Source organism: Oncorhynchus gorbuscha, linkage group LG11 (genome assembly GCF_021184085.1).
Source record: "Oncorhynchus gorbuscha isolate QuinsamMale2020 ecotype Even-year linkage group LG11, OgorEven_v1.0, whole genome shotgun sequence".
NCBI classification, from domain to species: domain Eukaryota; kingdom Metazoa; phylum Chordata; class Actinopteri; order Salmoniformes; family Salmonidae; genus Oncorhynchus; species Oncorhynchus gorbuscha.
Window position 1 is genome coordinate 22,106,645 of NC_060183.1, and position 15,020 is coordinate 22,121,664.

General features: G+C 42.2%; 1 protein-coding gene across 2 annotated transcripts in view; it reads right to left on the reverse strand.

Moving 5' to 3' along the window:
* LOC124048300 (leucine zipper putative tumor suppressor 2 homolog) overlaps window positions 1-5,206 on the reverse strand; it is a 50,181-nt gene extending 44,975 nt beyond the window's left edge. The window contains exon 1 of one of the 2 annotated variants that reach the window (XM_046368942.1): window positions 4,909-5,206. The gene's annotated coding sequence lies outside the window, so the exon portion shown is untranslated. The remainder of the gene's footprint in view (window positions 1-4,908) is intronic. The other variant, XM_046368939.1, reaches the window with a different exon arrangement.
* Between the last annotated feature and the right edge of the window lie 9,814 nt (window positions 5,207-15,020).

Genomic DNA, 15,020 nt, shown 5'->3' on the forward strand with positions numbered 1-15,020 from the left:
GAAGTAGTACTGTTGACAGATCTTTTACAGACACATACAGATAAATGTAGGTAGGCGGTAGGCACACACAGAACCTTTTATTAGCCTTTAGGTTAAGGGCCGAGCCTCCCTGAAGTGCTCGTGTTTTCAGTCTGATAAAGTCCTCAGAGCTCAGCTCAGACCTCCCTTTACTCGTAGACGATTGAGGAATTTCATAGACTTCTCCCAACCCAAATATACAAAGAACATGAAGTTTCCTCCATGGCATTGTTGTTGTTTCAAACTGTTTAACATATTGTGGTGAGGTGAGTGGGAAGGAAACTATGCAACATCACTAATTACAATGAGAAACAGGAGGTTGATGAGTCAGTGGGACAGAAACAAACTAGCCAACTCACAGATCCTGAAGACAGGGAAAATTACTTGTGTAAGCACTTTACAAGATGCTCCCTTTGAAATTAACTACAGCAAACCTTGAAATAAAATGGCACTATATTCACCTTCCCTGTTATACAAACAGACAATGCTGGCAGGTCTAGAGGGACTTGACCTTCAGTTTCAATGTCTTTCGAGGGAGAAACCTAAGGATCCCTTACACAAGCAGGTCATCCACTGAACAGGAAACTGGACAAGGCCCAGGTTAAAATAAACAACACGAACCCTCTTCCTCATATTTCCCAAGCATCGTTCAGGCCCACAAGGGGAATTTCTCCATGACACAGCAAAATGCTCACAGACAAACACCGCTTTCAATTATTGACAATGCCCTCTACCTCACCCTTTGTTCTGGTCCCTATTCCAAGCAAGTGAAATGGTCAAACAAATTCTACATACAGTACAGTATTGCAGGTTACCCAAATGAACTTGATCACAGTACAAAAAATTACAGTAGTTCTCTCAGATCCAGTCTCAAATTCCCTTGGGTCCTTGAGCCCGGATGAGTTTTTATATTTTTAGCATAATTAATTACAAGACATGCAGCCTCTTTTGCGTGATGATTGCCTCAGTGAAGCACATCTAAAGCCTGCTCCCTGGTGTTTCATACATACAAAGCAGAACGGATACTGCTAAACCATTAAAAAAAACACACCAACAGAAGTCAATGATTTTGCTGAGAAATAAAACACAGGGGGTGTAATGGAAGGACACATTTTCAAAGTATTAAAACACTGTCTCTCACTGTAGTGAGGAGAATGGGGAAAAAGGGAAAGATTTCAGATAAATCATTGCATTTCCCCAGAGGTTGTACATACAGTGCATTCGGAAAGTATTTAGACCCCTTCACATTTTGTTACGTTACAGCCTTATTCTAAAATGGATTAAATTATTTTTCCCCCCATCATTAATCTAGCAGAACCCTCATAATGACAAAGCAAAAACGTTAGCAAATGTATTGAAAATAAAAAAACTGAAATATTACATTTACATAAGTATACAGACCCTTTACTCAGTACTTTGTTGAAGCAACTTTAGCAGCATTTACAGCCTCGAGTCTTCTTGGGTATGACGCTACAAGCTTTGCACACCTGTATTTGGGGGGTTTCTCCCATTCCTCTCTGCAGATCCTCTCTAGCTGTCAGGTTGGATGGGGAGCATCGCCGCACAACTATTTTCAGGTCTCTCCAGAGATGTTCGATCGGGTTCAAGTCCGGGCTCAGGCTAGGCCACTCAAAGACATTCAGAGACTTGTCCGGAAGCCACTCCTGCTTTGTCTTGGCTGTGTGCTTAGGGTCGTTGTCATGTTGAAAGGTGAACCTTCACCTCAGGTTGAGGTCCTGAGCGGGTTTTCATCAAGGATGTCTCTGTACTTTACTCCGTTCATCTTTCCCTCGATCCTGACTAGTCTCCCTGTCCCTGCAGCTGAAAAACATGCACACAGCATAATGCTGCCACCACGCTTCACCGTAGGGATGATGCCAGGTCTCCTCCAAACGTGACGCTTGGCATTCAGGCCAAAGAGTTCAATCTTGGTTTCATCAGGCCAGAGAATCTTGTTTCTCATGGTCTGAGAGTCCATTAGGTGCTTTGGTGGTTCCAAACTTCATCCATTTAAGAATGATGGAGGCCACTGTGTTCTTGGGGACCTTCAATGCTGCAGAAATTGTTTGGTACCCTTCCCCAGATCTCTGACATGCACTGTCAACTGTGGGACCTTAAATAGACAGTTATGTGCCTTTCCAAATCATGTCCAATCAAATTAATTTACCACAGGTGGACTCCAATCAAGTTGTAGAAATATCTGAAGGATGATCAATGGAAACAGGATGCACCTGAGCTCAATTTTGAATCTCATAGCAAAGGGTCTGAATACATTTTAAAAAATCACCATATTTACATAAGTAATCTAAAAACCTGTTTTTGCTTTGTGTGTAGATTGATGAGGGGGAAAACATGTTTTTGTAATAGGGGTTGTGGTATCCACAATGATGATTGGTTGTAAGACATGTATAATAAGATTGTGAGAGCTGTACTATTAGATTTTAGTGCAGCCTTAGATATTATTGATCATAATGTTGTTTAGAAAACTTGTGTTATGGCTTTTCAACCTCTGATTCATTTGAATCCACGATATTGCAATGTAATCAAACTCAGTGTTGTCATTAATGGAATCTTAACTAATGTTAAACATGTAAAGTGTGGTGTACTGCAGGGCAGCTCTCTAGGCCCTCTACTCTTTTCTAATTTTACAAATGACCTGCCACGGGCATTAAACAAAGCATGTGTGTCCATGTATGCTGATGATTTAACCATAGACGCAACCACAGCTAATGAAGTCACTGAAACCCTTAACAAAGAGTTGCCGTCTGTTTTGGAATGGGTGGCCAGTAATAAACTGTTCCTGAACATCTCTGAAACTAAGAGCATTGCATTTGGTACAAATCATTCCCTATGTTCTAGAACTCAGATGCATCTGGTAATGAATGGTGTGGCTGTTGAAGAAGTTGAGGATACTTTTACACCATACTCCACAAAGCAAGTCCTGCAGGCTCTAATTTTTATCTTATCTTGATTATTGTCCAGTCATATGGTCAAGTTCTGCAAAGAAAGACGTAGTTAAGCTGCAGCTGGCCCAGAACAGAGCGGCACGTCTTGCTCTTCATTGTAATCATAGGGCTAATATTAACACTATGCATGCCAGTCTCTCTTGGCTAAGAGCTGCATCACTTCTTGTTTTTATAAGAAACATTAAATGGGTTGGAAATTCCAAATTGTTTGCATAGTCAACATACACACAGCAATGACACACACACACACATCCTCCACCAGACAGGCCACCAGGATCTTTTCAGTGTCCCCAGGTCCAGAACAAATTCAAGGAAATGTACAGTATTATACAGAGCCATGAGTGCATGGAACTCCCTTCCACTTTATATAGGGCAAGTGAACAGCAAACCTGGTTTCAAAAAACAAATAAAGCAACACCTCATGGCACAACGCCTCTCCCCCATGTGACCTACTTGTTGTGTGTATGTACTGACATGTATGTGTAACTGATAGATACATTTAAAAACATTAACATGTGTGTATGTAAATGGTAATCTTTTGCCTGTAATGTCTTTTCGTTATGTGTCAGACCCCAGTAAGACTAGCTGTTGCCATTGGCGGCATCTAATGGGGATCCTAATAAATCAAATAGAACAGTTTTGTTTAACAGAGAGCAAGGTCTGACACACGACAACATGAATTATGGATGAATTACAAAGGAACTGTACTCAGTTCAGATCCAAGATAAGATAAAGATGGTTAATTTTTTTCCCCACAAGTGGCTATACAGGCAACATGGGATCAGGATGTTGCATAGTCTAAAACTCACCCAACCAGTAAAGTCTGATAAATGCTAATATAAAAGTCTTAAATAGTGAAAAACAAAAGGACCAAAATAAATAGGCCATTAATCTACCTTTAAGGTAGGTCTATCGTAGGTTCTATCCTACCTGTCAACACCACCCCTGTGCCACACAAGCATCCCAAACAACTTGACTGACAACATTATGCATCCCTGTCCAGAGACAGTTATTGACTGTGAACTTTGCATTATTAACTTATCTGCATGAGGATATTATGTGACCCTGCTGGTTCTCTATGAACATTTGAACATCGAATAACAATCTGGCCTTAATGAGCATGTACTCTTATAATCTCCACTCCACCTGGCACAGCCAGATTAGGACTGGCCACCACATGCAGGAGTGGGCAACTCCAGTCCTCAAGGGCCTGATTAGTGTCACACTTTCACTTCATCCCTAGCAAACACAGCTGATAAATCAAATTACATTCTAAACTGAAGATCATGATTAGGTGATTATTGGAGTCAGGTGTGTTAGCTGGGGCAAATCTTTGACACCAATCATGCCCTCAAGGACTGGAATTACCAACCCCTGAATAGAGCCTGGTTCCTCTAGGTTTCTTCCTAGGGTTCTGCCTTTGTAGAGTTTTTCCTAGCCACCATGCTTCTACATCTGCATTTTTTTGGCTCTTTAGGGTTTGTAGGCCCGGTTTCTGTATAAGCACTTTGTGACAACTTCTGATGTAAAGGGCTTTATAAATACATTTGATTGATAAAGGCAAAAGGGCAGTCAAACCTGCCATGATGAAAATGACATGCATGAAAGTATATATAGGTATGTTTATCAGAGAGGCCAAGTTCTTTTTTTTAAAAGAAGCAATGTATAAATTGACAGCCTACACCTGCGTCAAAATAAATAAAAAGGAGTTAGACTGAGCCTATGCTGCTGCCTTTCAACGTTTCGACTAATCCCATATGGGACTGTCTTTTGTGAACAAAAACTACGATAAACGTACATTATTACACAACATATTTGGTGTGTTATAACCAAGTCACTCTTGATCGTTATTTTCACAAGCTCGAGAAAGAAGAGCAACGCTGGCTGCAGCATTGTACCAGTTATTAAAATAAAATAAACTTACCATGAAAAGCCTCGATGCACAGCTCAGGAGGAGGTTGTCAGTAAAGTAAATTATTTATAAACTGTTTGGCGCGGGTGTTCTAATTTTTAATCTATCATTTGTAGCCGAAAACGATTTTTCGAGCGTAGAATTTCCGTGTCTTCCTCCTTGCGTATAGCGATGGCGCGTGTTTTTGATGTGAGCGCTCCAACACACTGTTCAGGTCAGATGCTTGTAGAAAAATTCCCGTTCCGTCTCCGTCTGACTCTGAGCCCAGCCCCCAATTGGCTGCCAACCATAGCTTCACCACCACTGGCTGAAGTAATGTGATGACCAGTGAACTGAAGAATGGGTCTCTTGTCTACGACTGCTGTTTTTTAGATGCTGAATGTGCAGTGAAACACAGACAAGTGGAAATTTATATGATTTCCTGACAATAACAACAGTCTCTCAGAACCATCGACAGTGACCTTCAATATAAGATATTACACTTCTAGGCACGTCATTCTAACTTCCATTGGCTACTATAAAACACAAGTAAATTAACAGGTGACGTCATTATAAAATCCAAATGGTTTGTCCTGAAGAGAAGTGACCCATTTTCCCTACCTGTTCTAGCACAACCGGTTCCCGTCTATTCTAAATATGTAAAACCAAACGGGGTAAACTAAGCCTACACTGCCAAGCGGGTTCAACGAGTTAGCCAGCTAACTTTGATAAGCAACCAGAAAAAATGTGAAATAATGTTAAAAAAGTTCAACTCTGATACCGGTATGTGTGTAAATCATCCTTAATCATGGTTTTAAAAAAGTAGTGGCAATATTTCATTCAGTACTGAAATTTACCCCAAACCCGGGCCGGGTAAATTGTGCCAAGAGACCACTTTTTTTTCAAAAGTGACAAGCTATTTTTCAAAACTGTAGACTTTACATGAATTCCGATTATTTCCAGGGATACACAACATCTTTAAATATATGTAGATATTGTTAGAAAGAATGCTATATTCCAATTGATGGAGTGATGCTGAATGTAAAAAAGGTCTCAATTTACCCCACTCTCCCCTACAAATCAATGTAAAAAAATATAAATAAAAATCAGCCATACAATGAATGAGGGTCATTCAACCATAGGCCTACTTATTTGACCACAGGAGAATTTGAAGAGCCGTTTTGTTACCGTAATTGATAATTGTGTAGATTGTATGCACGTGTTTCTATTAACAATGAGGCCTCGCAAACCACTGGATCTTCTCTATCTCAGTTGCAGTATGAGCAATGAGACTTTTTGTGTTTTTGTCTTTCCACTGCTCTCACTTTACTCTAGATGCATGTTCAAGATGTTTATCATTGCAAGACAGCCTGCTAAGCTGTAATTTGAGTGATAATGGTTTCCACTGTATCCAGTGGGTTTCTTCCTCTCAAAAATTGCTGAATGGAAATAATCATCCTAAAGTAATCAGCCAATAACTAATTTAACTCAAAATGGCCGCTCTGTGGCTTCTGCAATATTAACTCACAAAGATTCACACAGCCAATTTTTACACATGGATATGATCAGTTGAATAGGGTAAACACACCATGCCAGCGGTGTTCTATAATGTTGATACAGGGTGTGACCATACACCCTCTTGCTGCTCTTGTTTATCACATAACATGACGTGTGTAGAACACTTAGGATGGCCACTTGCTTCACCCAATCTGGTCCCAGATCTGTTTGTGCTGTTTTGACAACTCCTATGGTTATTTTCATACCAATCATGCCATGACAACGACCAAAGGAGTTAGCTATACAGCACAAACAGATCGGGGACCAGGTTACATCAGTGACCTTTCCCCTCAATGCATTCAACACTGACGCCCTGAAACCTGAACCCACCTTTTTTTTTACCTTGCCTGGCCACTCTGACACAATGCTAGGAACTCAGGACAGCATAAAATCACCTATCATGTGATCTACTCTCCTACCAGCTTAGCAGCCTGTTTTGTCTGGCCCTGCAAGTCCCAGCCCTAGTGATACATGCTAGTGTGTAATGCTCATGTAGTGCGATCCCGTGTTAATTGGAGCATGTTATGTGGATTCCATTCCCACATCGACCAGATACAATTATGAATGTGGTAACTGTAAGTGGTTTTGGATGTAAGCTTATTACTATTATCATGCATATGCATATGCATATCATAATCATGCATATGATTAGGGAGACTATTTCCAACAGAATGCAAATTGTTGTTTTTTACGTGGCTTTTCTTACCATATTTTTTGTATTTTCAGCTCAGGTGGGGGCAGGTTAAATATGTAGTAACCTAAAGGTATTTACAAGCAGGCATGGGGAAAGACACAACTTTATAACCAAACCAGGACTGAAGCTCAAGCTATTGCTCTGTTTACTCAAAATAAACAGAGCAAACAACATTACATAAACCCATGTCAAACCATTGGAATGTTATGACAGTGGGTTTCTTCAGCGCTCCTTAATTCATCCCTTACATACTTCCCTATTCAAAGTAAATAGAGCAAACAAGATTACATAAACCCATGTCAAACCATTAGAATGTTATGACAGGGGGGTTTCTTTAGCACTCCATAGTTCGTCCCTTACATACACTGAGTATACAAAACATGAATCACAAGACTTGTCTGAAGGTCCCCCTGTACCAGTTGAAAACATTTATGGAAGTAAAACAGTACCAGGCAAACGTTGGACACAGCTACTCATTCAAGGGTTTTTCTTTATTTTTACTATTTTATACATTGTAGAATAGTAGTGAAGACATTAAAACTATGAAAAAACACATGTGGAATCATGTAGTAAGCAAAAAGTGTTATACAAATCTAAATATATTTTAGATTTGAGATTCTTCAAAGTAGCCGTACTTTGCCTTGATGACATCTTTGCACGCTCTTGGCATTCTATCAACCAGCTTCACAAGGTAGTCACCTGGAATGCATTTCAGTTAACAGGTGTGCCTTGTTAAAAGTACATGTTATGCGTTTGAGCCAATCAGTTGTCATGTGACAAGGTAGGTGTGGTATACAGCAGATAGCCCCATTTGGTAAAAGACTAAGTCCATATTACAGCAAGAACAGCTCAAATAAGTGTAACGGATGTGAAACGGCTAGCTCAGTTAGCGGTGCGCGCTAAGTAGCGTTTCAATTGGTAACGTCACTTGCTCTGAGACCTTGAAGTAGTGGCTTTTGTGGAGCGATGGGTAACTATGCTTCGAGGGTGACTGTTGTTGATGTGTGCAGAGGGTCCCTGGTTCGCGCCAGGGTATGGGCGAGGGGACGGTCTAAAGTTATACAGTTACATTGATGCTGTTGACCCGGATCACTGGTTGCTGCGGAAAAGGTGGAGGTCAAAAGAGGGGTGAGTGTAACGGATGTGAAACGGCTAGCTTAGTTAGTGGTGTGTGCTAAATAGCGTTTCAATCGGTAACGTCACTTGCTCTGAGACCTTGAAGTAGTGGTTCCCCTTGCTCTGCAAGGGCCACAGCTTTTGTGGAGCGATGGGTAACGATGCTTCGTGGGTGACTGTTGTTGATGTGTGCAGAGGGTCCCTGGTTCGCGCCTGGGTATGGGCGAGGGGACGGTCTAAAGTTATACAGTTACATAAGCAAAGAGAAACGACAGTTCATCATTACTTTAAGACAAGAAGGTCAGTCAATACGGAAAATGTAAAAAACTTTGACATTTTCATCAAGTGCAATCGCAAAAACATCAAGCGCTATGATGAAACTGGCTCTCATGAGGACCGCCACATGAAAGGAAGACGCAGAGTTACCTCTGCTGCAGAGGATAAGTTCAGTTAACTGCACCTCAGATTGCAGCCCAAATAAATGCGTCACAGAGTTAAAGTAACAGACACATCTCAACATCAACTGTTCAGAGGAGACTGCATGAATCTGGCCTTCATGGTCAAATTGCTTCAAAGAAACCACTACTAAAGGACACCACTAAGAAGAAGAGACTTGCTTGGGCCAAGAAACACAAGCAATGGACATTTAACCGGTAGAAATCTGTCCTTTGGTCTGATGAGTTCAAATTTGAGATTTCTGATTTCTGATTCCAACCACCATATCTTTGTGAGATTCAGAGTAGGTGAACGAATGATCTCCGCATGTGTGGTTCCCACCGTGAAGCATGGAGGAGGATGTGTGATGGTGTGGGGGTGCTTTGCTGGTGACACTGTCAGTGATTTATTTAGAATTCAAGACACACTTAACCAGCACGGTTACCACAGCATTCTCCAGTGATACGCCATCCCATCTGGTTTGCGCTTAGTGGAACTATCATTTGTTTTTCAACAGGTCAATGACCCAATACATCTCCAGGCTGTGTAAGGGCTATTTGACCAAGAAGGAGAGTGATGGAGTGCTGCATCAGATGACCTGGACTCGACAATCACCCAACCTTTTGTGTTGAGTTGGACCGCAGAGTGAAGAAAAAGCAGCCAACTAATTCTCAGCCTATGTGGGAACTCCTTCAAAACTGTTGTAAAAGTATTCCTCATGAAGATGGTTGAGAGAATGCCAAGAGTGTACAAAGCTGGCATCAAGGCAAAGGGTGGCTACTTTGAAAAATCTAAAATATATTTCAATTTTCTGACACTATTTTGGTTGCTAAATAATTCCATATGTGTTATTTCATAGTTTTTAAGTCTTCACTATTATTCTACAATATAGAAAATAGTAAAAATAAACAAAAACCCTTGAATGAGTAGGTGTGTCCAAAATTTTGACTGGTACTGTATATGGAGACTGTTAAATTCCCAAAGTAAGGGGTTAAAATAAACTGTTTCCTGATATTTCTTACATCTCTCAGATACAGGACAGACACTTCAGAACAAACTTCCTTTTTATTTTTTGTGATTTTCTGTTGTTCCATGTAGTGAATCTCTAATTCAGTGCTTTTGTATGGGCTAATACCAGTGTATATATTTTTTTTAAATATATTTTTGGGATGCTTCAAGGGGTCTTAAAATTCCAAATCAAATACCAAAATGATCACCCCCCTCCTCCAACTGTGGGCTTCCTCACAGTGTCAAGTTGGATGGATGTCCTTTGGGTGGTGGATCATTCTTGAAACACATGGGAAACTGTTGAGTGTGGAAAAACCCAGCAGTGTTGGAGTTCTTAACACAAACCAGTGCGCCTGGCACCTACTACCATACCGCCTACACCTACGAGACAGCCTACAGGGAGGAGGTGAGGGCACTCAGAGTGTGGTGTCAGGGAAAATAACCTCTCATGTCAACAAAATAAAGGAAATGATTGTGGACTTCAGGAAACAGCAGAGGGAGCCTCCCCCTATCCACATTGATGGGACAGTAGTGGAGAATGTGGACACATCACTGACAAACTGAAATGGTCCACCCACACAGACAGTGTGTTGAAGAAGGCGCAACAGTGCCTCTTCAACCTCAGGAGTCTGAAGAAATTTGGCTTGGCACCTTAAACCCTCACAAACTTTTACAGATGCACTATTGAGAGCATCCTGTCAGGCTGCATCACCGCCTGGTACGGCAACTGCACCTTCCACAACCGCAGGGCTCTCCAGAGAGTGGTTCAGTCTGCACAACACATCAACGGGGCAAACTGCCTGCCCTCCAGGACACCTAGAGCACCAGATGTCACAGGATGGCCAAAAATATCATCAAGGACAACAACCACCCGAGCCACTGACTGTTCACCCCGCTACCAGAAGGCGAGGTCAGTACAAATGCATCAAAGCGAGGATCGAGAGAATGAAAAATAGCTTCTATCTCAAGACTATCAGACAGTTAAACAGCCATCACTAGGACAGAGAGGCTGCTGCCTACATACAGACTTGAAATCATTGGCCATTTTAATCAATGGAACACTAGTCACTTTAATAATGCCGCTTTAATACTATTTACATATCTTGCATTACTCATCTCATGTGTATATATTGTTTTCTATGCTATCTATTGCATCTTAGCCTATGCCGCTCTGTCATTGCTCACCCATATATTTATATATTCTTATTACATTCCATTCCTTATTCCATTAGGTATTTGTTGTGGAATTGTTAGATATTACTTGTTAGATATTGCTGCACTGTCGGTACTAGAAGCACAAGCACTTTGCAACACTTGCAATAACATCTGCAAACCATGTGTATGTGACCAATACATATGATTTGATTTTTATGTGGCAGGGATTCCAGACAATCACGGATTACAAAGGGAAAACCAGCCACATCACGGACACCATCTTGCTTCCGAACAAGCTTAACATCATCTTCACCCGCTTTGAGGATAACACAGTGCCACCGACGCGGGCTGTTCCCAAGGACTGTGGGGTCTCATTCTCCATGGCCAACGTGAGTTGGACTCCGACATTGCTTGTCCTAATATTTATATATTTCTTAATTCCATTCTTTTACTTTTAGATTTATGTGTATAGTTGTGAATGAGATATTACTGCAGTGTTGGAGCTAGGAACACAAGCATTTCGCTACAACCGCAATAACATCTGCTAAATATGTGTATGTGACCAATAGAATTTGATTTCACCCTTTGAATGGCACACATACACAATCTCTAGGGTTTAAAAATCCTTCTTTAACCACTCTGAAGGCGGACCTAACTGATGTTCCCATTATTCTGCTCCGATGTAATGTCTCACATGAGAGACTAGTCTATATAACACTGAACCATGAGGGAAATAACTACTCCAAGTTGCTTTGTCAACACTTCCAGGGAGCTTTAATGAAATGTTATTCTAATGTATTCATAGTTTGTCCTACATTTGAATTTGTAAATGCCCTGTGCCAAAATAAGACAAATGTTAATCAGCATGTGCCTGGGACGTTACAGACATAAGCATGGCTGTTTATTTTTGCCATCACGTTATGAAAAGAGAAATGAGAAGGAAAGCTGTTTCGTATACTGTGAATAACCATGGCAAAACTTCTGCTAAATTGTTGTTGTTATGGTGGTTATATTCTAGAATTCATTTTCGAGGTAAGGAGGGCATATGGCATGGATCATGTCCCTAATCAGAATAAGTTGATTATAAATGAAATTTCCATCTGTTTTTCATGGAGTAAAAATAAGCTCAGTTGTGTCATTATCCATAATCCTGCATTTTAATCAATAAAGCATTGAATAACTGTGCTTTATTTGGTATTCACTAATGTGCTTGTATATTAACAATTGGGACAACGACTGGGAAATGTGGATAGTAAAGGGGTTATTTTCAAAGTCATTGCACGGTCAGAATGTGCCATTCGATATGATAATTGAGATTTTTTGTTAATCTGTGGTGATTCTACAGGCATCAGTTTTGGGATTACTGCCTGGAGCTGGAAACTTGACCGGCTTGGAGACAAAGGTGTTCTAACCGAGCCAACTTTCCCGCTTAGCCAATCAGAGGGCCAGTTAAATTGCTTTGTCATCCAGTGAATGGCGCACTTACTTTGAGGCCAGGTTTATTAGTCTTTAGGTAACTGAACTACAACACCATATGGATTTTTCTGTAACGTTTCATTTTGTACTGTGTTTCAGATCAAATGAGCTGAGGATGTTGGTCATTTTATCCAATACAGAATGACACATTATTTCAAAACAGAAAGACAAAATACCACCTTTGATGCATAGTAAAACTCCATGCATATCACAGTCTACAGTACTGCTCTCTACCTTACCAAGTCATTCTCCACAGTCCTCACTTTAGGAGACATAATGGACTGAAAGATTGCAAAATTACCCTCACTCATACATAACAGACAGGTTGGCATATTTCATGGCTATATTTATGGGGACCATTGGGGTTGGACACTGCACTGTTAGGTAATCGGCTTCTGGGACATGGCATATGCCGATAATGCTGCAATTAACTGCTGTGCCGAGAGATCATTGGCTCTGTACATATGCTGCACACGGGCTTTCATGGTGGTGAGTAGCATATGTACAGAGCCAATGATCTCTCGGCATATGCAGCGCATGTGTTTAGGAATAGTGGATTAGGCTTACTAGGGCCCACTTTGAAAGTGCCTGTACAGATGCCTAATTTGAGAGTGAATTCAATTCGCTTTTTTTGGCGGGGGGGGGGGGCTGGAGTATTATCTACTCTTGTTTAGCTGAGTACAGCTCTCTTTCGCTCTCTCTCCCCCCCTCAGTCTGTGAAGCCTTCTGGTGTGAGGTACAAGAGGCCTGGCGAGGTCCTCACTCATTCAGCGTGCAGTAGTCATTTTCAATGCCCCCTTATTAGTAGTATGAGGCCCCCACTCCAACCGAGAGTTAGGTGGCCCCTTCTACTCCTTGTTAAAGCCCCACTCCACAGCTTCCAGACTCATTATCCCCTTTACCCTCCCTCTCGCCGTACCCCAACTCCTAAGCCTTCAATGGTCTGACCGCAGCATTTAATTACCCACCTATTATTAGCCCAATGCCAGCCCCTCTACCCTGAAATCTCCTAAACACCCCCTTTTCCACCTCTGTGGAAAAGTGGTCGTGATAGTTTGCGGGGGCCACTCACACTCCCTCTCCCACAGGGCTCGGGATTATATTGCGTCCATGTCCACCCTGAAGGTGCACACATTAAGCCTAGCAGTCTCTCTGGGTTTCGAAACACATTATGTAAGACTGGTCCCGGCCCCGCTTGGCTTTCTCTCTCCAGAAGGCCTCCTGTTGTGTTCAAAGGCTAAATGCAGGCGGTCGAGTACAGTTTGTATGTGAGACTGCAGGAGTGCAGAGCACAGCGCTGTCAGTGGGAGTCCATGGCCAGGTGAACATGAAGCACTGACAACCTATGACAGCAAACCATGTGAGGCTTCAGTAAACTGTGTGTACACTTCACAGAGTTGAAGTAACTGTAGGTCAAGATCTGTGATCTACACGGGCAATTGGTGCTAGGAAGGGAGGCTTTATGACCAGGATGTGTAGGGCAGGTAGAACGTGACCAAAGGAAATGTGTAGGGCAGGCAGAAGTAAGCATCATGCGTCAGATGACCTTTTTGTCTCCAGTAAAAGCTAGAGACAGATGGACAGACATACAGAGAGAACATTATTTAACCCTAAAAGTGTCAACTAGGGTCATTTTTACCCGAAATTGGTAATGATTGCAAAGCGACTGTTATGCAGGTGAGTGAGGACCCAAAAGCGATATAACGGAAACAGAGTCTTTTAATGTCCAAACAGGGAAAACATAAATCCTCAATCATTACAGGGGAAGTCCAAACAGGGAAAACACAAATCCTCTAGTTTAACAGGAGAGTCCCCCTTCTAGTTGTTGAGGAGAGTTGCAGGGCTAGCGGCAACAGACTGCAGGTCCCTTCGGGTAGGCGCAGGCCGTAGAGGATAGAGACACCTGCTCACACGTAGTATCTGATGACGAGGCAGAATACAACTGGATGGAACAAAAGCAAAGCAAACAGCAAACAAGAATCCGACAAGGACAGAAGCAGAAACAGAGAGAGAAATAGAGACTTAATCAGAGGGCAAAATAGGGGACAGGTGTGAAAGAGTAAACAAGGTCGTTAGGAGAATGAGGAACAGCTGGGAGCAGGAACGGAACGATAGAGAGAGAGAGGAATAAAGAGAGAGAAAGAAACCTAATAAGACCAGCAGGGGGAAACGAAGAGAAGAGAAAGCACAGGGACAAGACTTGACAATACAATACATGACAGTACCCCCCCACTCACCGAGCGCCTCCTGGCGCACTCGAGGAGGAAACCTGGCGGCAACGGAGGAAATCATCGAACAGCGAACGGTCCAGCACGTCCCGAGATGGAACCCAGCTCCTCTCCTCAGGACCGTAACGGGAAACGATGAAGAGGGAATCTAGTGCAATTACTATTATAAAAATGAGACACGGGTAGAGAACTGTAAGAGTTTGAGCAATCAGGACCAAACAGGCCAGGAGAGTAACAACTAGGGACAGACTGAGACACAGCAAGGCTAAGACCAGGAACAGGAGAGATGCGGTGGCTGGGGACAGACTGAGACACAGCAAGGGCAGGAAAGATGCGGTGGCAGGGGACAGACTGAGACACAGCAAGGGCAGGAGAGATGCGGTGGCTGGGGACAGACTGAGACACAGCAAGGCCAGGAGCAGGACCAGGAGAGATGCGGTGTCTGGGGACAGACTTAGACACAGCAAGGCCAGGAG